Source organism: Pholcus phalangioides, unplaced genomic scaffold, assembly GCF_987345545.1.
Source record: "Pholcus phalangioides strain wild (caught in Gottingen) unplaced genomic scaffold, Ppha-v1.0 ptg000009l_1, whole genome shotgun sequence".
Lineage (NCBI taxonomy): Eukaryota > Metazoa > Arthropoda > Arachnida > Araneae > Pholcidae > Pholcus > Pholcus phalangioides.
The window spans coordinates 21,884,344-21,896,399 of record NW_028301602.1 but is presented as its reverse complement, the minus strand read 5'-3'; positions in this window follow the sequence as shown (position 1 = coordinate 21,896,399).

Below are 12,056 nucleotides of genomic sequence, written 5' to 3'. Positions count from 1 at the left end.
TGGCGTCGGCAACTGTTCGGTGACCACGCCCACTGAGCCAAGGTGGCAAAGAGCAACTTAAAAGAAATGAGACAGCCCCTACTATATAGCCTTGAGTAGGGACACACTTTTTTGGATAAATGTATTCACAAGCGATGATGTGACGAAACACGCTAAGCGGAGAGCGGCTTCCCTCACATACAAGTGATCTCGTATTTTAGAAAAACTCAACTAAACTCCTCATAGTGCGGAATGCAAAATGCGAGTCCCCCCTCACTCGGCACATTTTGTGCCTAATCCCCCTCAGGGCGATTACAGCGGCTTGCAAAAGGTCCGGCCAGCTAATGTCAATGAGAGAAATTTCTCAAAGGCCAAGTCATGTTCAGGAAAATCCGCTAGTTTTGTAACAAATTTTTGCAGGTGAATTTTGTTCGTTAATAAAATCCGAAATTGCGAGAAAATTTGGAATAATTGAAGGCATCGCGAAATTAGAATTTAATTTCGTGGAAAGATAAAAAATGCCACCACAATGATCAGATGGTTAGTCTTGTTATGAAGATTCCTCATAGTTCTGTTCGAGAGAGACCAACCCTTTCTTTTGGAGTTACGACGTTTCCAACAATATGGTGCTATCACCAAACGTGCGAAGTTTGACGTCTATTTGACGATATTTACAGAGAAATGCGTAAACGACCATTTAAAGGCGGAAAATGGCGCAATTGATAAATAGCAACTATTTACATAATTTTCGTAACATTATATATTCATATTTATCAACATATGAATGTTCTTTATTTAACGTTCTCAAGTCACAGGTAATATGAAATCATAAAAGAAAAACGTCTATTGAAAAGTCTATAGAAATGGCATCGAATGAGAAATACAGAGAATATAAGGGAAAACAAACGAAAAAAGATACAGTGTTTCCTCTCACACGGAAAAGAAGTCAAATATTTGAGAAAAATACATAAAAGGAAAAAATCTCTTTTTTTTTTTCCCTTGAAAAAAAAAAGGGGAAATAAATTTTTTTTTGTTGTTGCTTTGTCAAGGCTAGCATTCCAAGAGATCCGGAAATTTCATCCTTTGACACATACAAAAATGAAGCACAGATATTGAAGTTAGAATAAACAAAAAAAAAAGTACGAGAAGAAGTAAAAAAAAAAGACAAAAAAAAATCCCCTAAAAGCAACAGAAAATAATAATAATAAAAAGGGAATTTATAGCTTATATAGGAGGAGAGGGACAAAAAAAAAAGCCAAATACTGGAAAAACTCCGCCTTTAGTGCATTAGTCCCCCATTTCACGACTGGAAACCAAACCTAGATGAAGAAAGGTACAGAAAGATAAATTCTCATTTCAATGGCATAGATGGAATTACGTGTATACTCTTTTTTCCTATCTCTCTTTTATTTTTATTTTTTAGGTAAGTTTAGTAGAAGTTTTTGCTGCTCCAATACTGATGAAAGATGTTTTTGTAATGTCAACACGTGTGTCCACCTTTTCCTCCAAACCCCCACGCCAACTTACGTCAAAAGAATCTAATGGGTTAAAAAATACTGTGTCCTGTCATCTTTTTAATAATCTTATCTGCTACATTTTATCTTATCTACATCTTTATTTATATACTAGGAAGGAAAGAAAGATCTTCGTACTCTTCCCGAGTCTCCACAACTCTTATATTTCATTCTTTTCTTTTTTTTTGGTAATGTTTGATTCGGAATGAAATGAAATACGTCGTCCTTCTCCGCGAGGAAGTTTGTATTGCCCGAATAACATTAGAATAGATTAATATTAACGATTTCGTATTTCTGTTAATGTAAAAACCGCGTATGCCATTCGGAAGAATGCGGCATTAATATTATTTGATACATGGAACGGAAATTTCAATGATGTTCTTCCGTGAGATTTGCTGGGGGAAAATTAATGAATAAAGGTGGAAAAATATTTGATATACTTACTAGAAAAATGTCATTTTAAGTTTATATTGTGTATAAGCGTTAATATTTCATTTTTTATTAGATTTATTTTGTTGAAGTCGTGTTCAAATTTATTTATTTAGTAAATGAATTATGCATTAATTAAACTTCGAAAATTTATTGACAAAAATTTTCATCGCGTAATTTATAAAATTAATTTTTTTTATTTATGAAGAGTGATTATATTCAGTTTATTTCCGTTTGAATAGCAATTATGTGTATATATTTTTCTCTTCTCTTTTTTTTATGTAAGTTTAGTGGAAGTGTTTGCTTCTTCAATACTGATGAAAGATGTTTTTGGAATGTCAACACGTTTCCACCCTTTCCTCCTAATTCCAAGCCAACTTACGTCAAAAGAATCTAATGCAGTAGTTCCCAAAGTGGGCAATATCGCCCCCGGGGGCCGGTGGAAAGCTCCAGAGGGGTGGTAGAAGCTCAGGGTTTAGTATAGGCTCCTACGGAGTGGCTTGAGTTAATGGCGATGAGAAGAATTAGAAGAAAAAAATTCAAAGAAGGGGTGGTGATGGAACGAAAAGTTGGGGGGGGGGGGAACTATGATCTAATGCATAGTTTCCCAAACTTTTTGTGTTCTATCGCCTCCTTCTTCAAAAATTTTTTTTCTCTCATCGCCCCCTACTCAAGCGAACCCATAGGATTCTATGCCTCACCCCCCCCCCCGGACCATTCCATCGCTCACCAGGAGGCAATATTGCCCACTTTGGGAAACATTGATCTAATGGGTTAAAAAAATACTGTGTCTTTTTAATAATCTTATCTGCTACATTTTATCTTATCTACATCTTTATTTATATATTAGGAAGGAAAGAAAGATCTTCATACTTCCCGAGTCGCAAACTCTTACGCGCGTTTCATTCTTTTTCTTTCTGGTAATGTTTGATTCGGAATGAAATGAAATATGTCGCCCTCCTCTACGAGAAACTTTGTAAAGTTTGTACTGCCAGAATAAATATAACATTAAAAATAACGATATTAACGATTTCGTATTTATATTTAATGTAAAAACCACGTATGTCATTCGGAGGAATGCGGCATTAGTATTATTTGCTACATGGAACGGAAATTTCGATGATGTTCTTCCGTGAGCTGGAAAAGATAAGTTGAAAAAAAATGAATAAAGATATATGGAAAAATATTTGACATAATGTATATTGCACGAGGGAAATGCCATTATAACACCAAGATTGCATTATAAAAACTGATAAAAGACCTTTTACAAAACTTGAAAAAAAAAATCATTAATCCTATTGGTTACATTCGCTCGAATCTAACGGATATGCTCATTGGTTGCATTTATAAAAAAAACTTTCCTAAAACTTTTATGGTGTAATCTCGGCCTAAGCGTATATTGTAGAAAATCATCAATCAAATTATTATTCGATTATTTGCTAGATTTTATCTTAGCCACATCTATATACAGGGTGCATAGGTAACCGGGCGTATAGCATTTTATAGGTGAACCGTTGGTCGTAGAGGCATATTTACAAAAGTAGAAAAAGTATCCAAATAACGTGTAGTACTCAGATATTGCATTCATGTTGCAAGGGGGCTGTATAGTAAAATAAGAAAGTTATCTTTTTATACAGGCCCCGTGTGCCCCAAAACCCAATTAGAGAGTTGTTGCCATCTCTCCTGATGTCAACAGAAAAAAAATTCCACGTTTCTAAGTGCAATATTCACTGAGATATTAGAATTCGATAAACGGAGGAAAGATGGGAAAAACAGCTTTAAAAAAAATGGTGAAATGGTTTATCGCATTTGAAGCTGTTTTCTCTCCAAGTTTCCTCCGTTTCTCGAATTCGATATCTCAGTGAATATGCACTTAGGAACGTGGAATTTTTTTTTTTTGACATCAGGAGAGACAAGGCAACAACTTTCAAATTGGAAATTACAGAACAAGGGGACGTACAAAAATTTAATTTTTATTATTTTGTGACACACTGTATTTTCACTCTCAAAACTGATACAGGATAATTTTTGAACGCTTCGAGCATTTTTTAAACCGGAATCATACCTCTGCGAAGGACGGTTGATGAGATAAAGGCCGCATTAGCACTTACAGGATACTCTGCATATAATTTTTTCCTTTCTTTCTGCCTGTCTGTCCGTGTGTGTGCTCCCTATATAAATCGTCCATAGAAATTTAGACCATGGGGGATAAAATAACTGCGATAAAAAGCGCCTTTTTTTGCAAAAAAGCAATGGTCAAAAATCGAACTATTTTTTATTGTCATTCTTTTCCGAATGGTCCGAATATCATATATTGCCAAGTTCCATCACAATACCTTCATTAGAATGAGCACTATATGAGCAGTGTCAGTTCATTTGTAATGATCCTGTATGAGTGAAACTGTTCACTCGGCTTTGAGTCGAGAATAGCAAGTCCAGACCAATTATATATAATTTCTATACATACATTCCTAGATAAAGTATTGAAAAAAATCATTCGGGCACATAAATACTTATCAAAACAACTAATTTGTTTTTAAGCGTGATTTCTGGTTCAGTCAAAGTGGGTTATAACGACCTCGGTTATAACGTGTTTAATTAGTGGTCCTGGCTGATTTACATGTAAAACATTGTTAATGTACCTTGCTTATAACATTGATGAAAACGCAGTAATCTCGGATATAACGACGCCTTTTTTTTATAGCTTCTGCTTCCGTTTTTACAATGTTTTCCAAAGAACTTCCCAGAATTTGAGCTGATATTCAGGGAATGTTCGTCTGTTACTCTATCGATGCTTGGCAATGCAAAAGAAATTTATGATATGATTGACGCCTCAACACTCACTGATATATACCATATACGGGACATGCCCGTAATTCTGCCCTTTCCGACTTTTTGTTTCTTATAAAAATGTCCCGTTTTATGTTTTTTCATTGAAACTTATCTTAGAAATTATATTATTGTGCATATGACTTTGTATAATATATATATATATTATATCAATTCATCCTTTTATATATATATATATCCATACATAATATATACAGTCGAATCCCGTTATAACGAACGCCAAGAGACCGGAGGAATCACTTCGTTAAAACGAAATTTCGTTATAAAGGAATTTCAGGTTACCCAGCGTTGTTCCTATGTAAACTTATATGGGGGATTAGAAAAGCGTTCGTTAAAACGAGATTTTCGCTATAACGGTACTCGTTAACACGGGATTCGACTGTATATATAAGGATGAATTATAATATAATGGTCATATAATATATATATATATATTGTTAGTTTCACTGTTATGAAAAACTGAAAACAAATTAATTATGCGAATAGGAAATTGAAAATTTTAAAACTTTAAATTTAAAAAAACGAAAAAAAAGTCGTAGCCAAATTTCTAACGCTATCATCAGGGGGGGACCAGCTTTGGTTTAATTAAGATTTGGCTTAATTATATTTTTTATTATTTATAAATTATTAATTATTTATATTATATATTTTTATATTTAATAATTATAAATTATTAAATAATAAAAAAATTAATAATAATAAATATATTAATTAATAATTAATAAAAAAAATTAATAAATTAAGACATTGGCTTAACACAGAACCTGATGAGAACCCTAGACATTGGCTACGACTTTTTTTCATTTTTGAATTCTTTGATTTGAAAAAATTCTAAAAAAAGTTTTAAAATTTTCAATTTCCAATTCACATAATTAATTTGTTTCTGTTCTTCATAACCATGAAACTTTAACAAACTTTTTCAACTACACTGCATATTACAGTTGCCTATAGCGCTGGTATTGGTGAGTTTCGACAAAAATAAATTTTTCGTAATGTACATATATACATATACTTTTCCATTGATATCATATAAAAAATTCACCACATAAATATTGCAAAAAAAAAAGTCGTCAAAAGCAATTAAAAACCATCTTTTTGATGTGATCTGCCTGATAAAAAAAATTCCCACTTTGAATATTTCATTTTTATATATATAAAAAGACATATTATGACGAGAATTCCTATTCCAGATCAAAAAGAAGACCATGACTTTCATCGCAAAAAAAATCTAATAAAGAATTTTCTCACCAAAATTTCAATTATAACTCTGTTTGTAAAGAAAGAAAGAATAGAGGGGTGAAAAAATAAATAAATATATAAAAGGAAAAAAAAAATCAAGCCAAAAAACGCACTTATGAAGTCAGTATGGGTGGAACCCAGATTAATAACACGATACTTAATTTCCGCGCATACCTTGACAAGTGACTGTCAAATGAAAGATGCATGAATGTTACAAAAAAAAGTGCTAAATTAAAAGAAAAAAATAAAGAATTCATAAAAGAATGAGAAAATAAGAACAAAATAAAGAGAAAGAATGTTTTTCATAACCTTTCCAAAACTTTCCTCTTTTCCTTATCGACATCGCACTCGTTTTCGTGATGAGCAAAATGTAATTAAAAAACTTTCACACACACAAAAAAAATCTCACCTCATGAAATTTTAATCAAGTCTTTTCTGCTCCCATTCTTGTGTGCTTAGTGTTTTACTACGTGACTCAGAAAATGATAACCTAACGTGAAAGTTTAAAAATCAAAAAAATTTCCTTTTTTACGTATCTATCTACATTTATAGGACATGGGCACTGATTATATTTTGAGCTCGTTCATAATAAAGTCTCGAAAATTTTGTGGTGTGTATATGTGTACCTTTATTTCTTTTTTGAGAGAAACATTTATGTAAGTTAATTACAGATATATCTTTTGTGTGAATTTCTATGTTTACATTTGTTTTACCGAGACCTAAATTGTTGAAATATTTTTTTCATAAAATATAATGAAACTTATTATTTGATGGAGCATGCCGTACATCAGGAGTCTTCAACGCAAGGCCATCGGACACATTTGGTCTTTGGAGTTTTTTGTCGTGAACCGCCGATCATTTTCAGAAAATATTTGAAAACATTGAAAAACGATTGATTTTAGAATTAATGAAAAAGAACTATTCCGGAATTGATGAAAAAAGAAATATTTCGGAATTGATGAAAGAAATAATTCCGGAATTGGTAAGGAAATAATTCTAGAATAAATGAAAGAAATAGTTCCGCAACAAATGGATGAAATTCAGAATAAATAAAATAAATAATTCCAGAATCGATGAAAACACAGAATTAATGGAAGAACTGATTCCAGAATCGATGAAAACACAGAATTAATGGAAGAACTGATTCCAGAATTGATGAAAGAAATAATTTCGAAATTGATGAAAGAAATAATTTCGAAATTGATGAAAGAAATAATTTCGAAATTGATGAAAGAAATAATTTCGAAATTTTAAAATAATACAGAATCAGTGAAAGAAATTATTACAGAACCAATAAAAATGTATAATTAATAAACTCCGGAATAAATAAAAGACTTCAATTATTTTTCGGCCTGATTGCCCCCCTTCCCCTTCTATTAAAATGTCACTAAGTTACATGAGCTGGGGGGCCCGCAAGCTTCGTGGGAAGTTTCGATTTGGCCAGCCGCGTCTGAAAGGTTGAAGACCCCAGCCGTAGAACATGGATGCACTCACAACCTTTCTATTCCGAGGGCCCAATATACGATATTTCTGACGCTCGCTAGCCAGAAATTTGTATATAAAGGATATGGGTTTCCAACGGGTTCCGTAACAGCTTTTTGGAGATTCCTCGTGATCAAATACCACGAACCTAAAAAAATCCCGAAACCCGCAGAGCTTTCAAAAAAGAATAGAACTTTCTAGTTACTAATACTCGCAAAGCTGTCCTTTATCTTGACTTCTAATGAGATAATGTCCTTTCATAAGTAATTAGACCACTTGGATGCTTTAACAACTTAGAAACGGTAACTGCATTTTTTCCACTTCGAATTTTCGAACCAGAAGTTCATGAATGCCATTTTCAGTTTCATCAGGAGATTGTATAAGCAAGCATTTTTTTTTGGTAATTTTTCCTCCATTAAACTGATATTCTTGAGAGTGAGAATTCTCGAATTGCAGAATTTACGTGTACTTTACGAGACACCCAGAACTATCTTAACGCTTGAGTCCCACCCAGGAAAGGCATGGGGGGAACCTCATTTGTATAGGGGCTTCTACGATAAGATCAGGTACAATGATTTATGACAATAAATATGTAAATTTAGAGTGGTGTGCTCTTTTATTTATCCCTGTAGCTATGAGACGGCAGTAGAGACGCATTTTTTTTCTTTCTTTGGATAAATATTCAAAAATTTCTTTGAATTCCGTGGGAACTGCCCCATTATCATCATTGTTTCCGCGAGAACTTTTCAGTTGGAAACACCTTTCCTAGAGGGTGTACAAGCATGTAAGTGACCGAAATATTATGCTAGTATGTGACTAATCAAAAGAATGAGTTGATGAGCGAGGGACGAAAAAAGTGACCTAGAGGACGTGAAAGCATGTGAATGACCAAAAGAACATATCGGTTGCATTTGATCGAATGTATCCAATAGGATTATTGGTCATTGTTTTTTTTTCTTCAAGTTTTTAAAAGATCTTTGATCAGTTTTATAGTGCAATCCCGGCTAGACACAGAGGCATATTTTAGGGTGTGGGGGGGGGGGCTAAGCGATCTATAGTTCAGGGCAACTAATTTGGAGGAATGAGTGGGATCAAGAGAACTAGAATGGGTGAAGGGTGAAAAAATTTGCATAGCTCACAGGCTTCAAAACCATAAATCTGCCTTCAGTAAAACCCAAACCGGGAGGGGAAAGGGGGGGCTAAAATTATGTGGCCCTTGCCAACTGCTCTAATTTACACGTGGAAAAATGAAGCATTTGCCCAAGAAATTTTCAAGTTTACTTCCAAATTTTAACAGTTGATATTTGTGTATGGTAAATTAAGATTCGCAAGATATAATCCTTGTCTTTTTGTAACTGAAATCGAATGGGTATTTCGAAAAGCCAAGGAGCATAGGTGGCGATAGACTTGAAAGTCTGGGGGGGGGGCACGATAATGATGATGTCAATTCATGTATACATATATACATTAGGTCAGTCAACTCCACCTTTGACTCTGGGGGGGGGGAGGGAGGGCAATGCCCCCACGGCCCCCCCCCCGTATCTCCACCCATGCTAAGGAGAATGTCCTGGACTATGTGTCTCGCGCATCTTACTAACCTTAATTTACAGTACGCAAACAACTGTTAAAATATTGAAGCAAACTTGACAATTTAACTTTTTTTGTTGATCATAAAATATTCACTAATATTCATTTTATACTGTTTTTTTTAATGTGATATATAAGTCAAAAACTGGTCATCAATTTCGATCGAAGAATCACACTAGTTGTATTTGTCATTTGATAGGTGACAGCAGTAGTTCCAGTTTCAATGATGTTTCTTACATATATTATACGTAGTGCATAGATAAGAGCTTGCACCACAATTTACTGGCGAACTGTTAATCCTAAAGGTATACTTCTAATTAAAAACTACCCAAGTAGCGTGTGAACCTCAGATTCATTCATATTGCAGGAGGTTTTATAGTTACCAAAATTTAAAAAAAAAATTTTATACAAACACCCTGTGCTCGAAAAATCAATTAGGAAGTTGTTTTGGTATTTCTCTCCTGATGTCAACAAAAAAAATACCACGTTTCTAAGCGCAATATTCACTGTGAGATATTGGAATTCAAAAACCGGAAAAAAGTTGGGAAAAAAACAGCATAAATGAGAGTAACAATGACATTCAGTTAGTTTTTGCTGTTTTTTTTTTTCTCAGTTTCACTCCATTCATTTGAATTTAAATATCTAAATGAATATTCCACTTAGAAACGTGGAATCTACTACTGAGAAATTTTTTCAAAAAATAATTTATTTTTATTTCTTTTAGAATGAAGACTTAATTTCAAACTTGAAGTAAACACGTGTGCTTCAAGCGAATGATCAAATATCAAAACAAGATCCATTCCCCGAATTGTTCTCGTGAAAAGGGCAGTCGAATTGACTCAAAAGCGATTCGTCTTTCCTACGAATTTAACTACGCACCTGAATTACAATATTTTCCCAATTTCATATTAGGAAAAACTAACGTATAAATTTCGATTTATATGCGGAAAAAATTGTAATATAAATTTTTCTTCCTGTTATACGTAAAAAAACTTTCTAAAGAAAGAGTAGTATATCCACTATATGATGAAAGGTCAAATACAGTATGTTGAAGAACGTTAAACACAAGCTATTCCTTGAGATCTTGAGAAATATTCCTTTTACTGTAATGAGATGTAAATCAAGAACTCTTTCGTAATGTTCAAATTTTTTATGCAATTTATAAAATATTTTTCCAAGGTAGGTGGAACTTCTGAACGGCTCTTTAATTCGATCGTATTGCTTAAATAACCATCTAGATTCCAGGAAATTTTCATACCGGGAGCGAAACTGCATATTCGGAATTGGTTTCAGACAAATATACACAAAATGTAAACAATTGCCAAGTCATCTTCTCTCTCGTGAGGGACAGACATTCTAAGAATGTCCCGTTATTATTCAAACGGGAAAAACCAATTCAATCCTTCATCAGCTCCGTTATCACGATAGCACAAAACCCAATCCGTCTTTGGCCGTTTCACAATATTTCACTCGCTTGAAATATATTGAATTGGATGTTGTTATAATGTTGAGAAATCACGAGCAAAGCGGGAGCTGAAATAGAAGACAAGGGTCTTATCTTCTCTATGGGTGTATAAATTCATTTTTTTTTTCTCTCTCGAAAGAGAGGAACCAACCGTTACAGACCAATAAAGGTAAACTCATACTTGGATAAAGGTGGGAATTCTTATCGTTTTGGCAGCTTCAACCGGCCTCATTTTTTAAGTTTATCGCGTCTTATATATATAAAGTGAACTTCAACGCGTCAAAGTATAATAATGTAAAAAAAAAAAAGTAATAATAATATAAATAAAAAAAGTGAAATACTGCTTTCGGCAGTTTTCGATATTGAGCACATCCTTGATACAAACAATAACCCCCTTAAAGCCATTTTACGTTTTTGTTTTACTTTTGCTGTCATTTACTTCGTCTTTTTTTTACACGTCAAGTCTTATAATATATATTTTTTTCCTACAGAGCGTGGAAAAGTGCAGCTCAACGTTTGCTGAAATTGTCACTGAAAAGAAAAAAAAGCGACATATTTGAGATCGGTCATCTACGCACATATAAATATTATTGTTTTCGTAGTATGATTGACTACTTCTCGAGCCGAGATATGTTGAAAATGGCTTCAGGAACTCTGTTGTTGCCTAACGACAAGTCATTTTATGAATGGATGTTTCATGAAATGAGATTCGAAAAGCAAATGAATTGATACTTCCGAATTTTTCGGATGATTTCACTTCATATAATGCGTATAGTGAGTTAAACAAATAAAATGCCTGTCATATTTATCATACATTGCAATATGTGCCATGAAGTTTCATATTTTGTGCATACACGTAAAAAATTTTCAGTTTGTGTTTTTGCACTATCATTACATCAACGCACTGTTATTCGAATTTCTTTAGCTATTAGTGAAGGAAATATATAAAATTCACGTTGGAATTTCGTGTTTCAGATGCAATACCGTTCATGAAGCAAATTTTCGCTGAATAATTTGACTCCTACAGTCAAGACCATAGAAAAAGAATTCCGAAAGTTTTTTAACATTAGTTTTCGATAACACAGAAGTTGAAAATATGTATTTGCTAAATTTTTTCAACTCTTATGTCATCACTAATTGAAGAGTAAAAGGGGTAAACAATATAAGTCCCCAAAAAATTTCAAACGCATTTTTTCACATTAAGTGTCAAATAAGCAATGTTTTACGTCAGTAGATTTTTAGCCATTTTTGACCTCCTCCCCCCCTCCTTTTCAGCAAAAGTCAGCAAACCCTGAGCCCCGTCCACCCCCTTGCCACCAAAATTTCGTCAGCTCGCCCCCAACGCATATTGGTATCAGAGACGTACGCGGATGGAAGTGGTGCTATGCCACCCCTAGACGATGGAGAAAAATTTTTAATACAAAAAATGTTTTTGAAAAAATTAAAATTTTGGAAGAAAATACTTTTATATGTTATTATAATCAATTTCTGTTAATTTCAATGCTATTTGA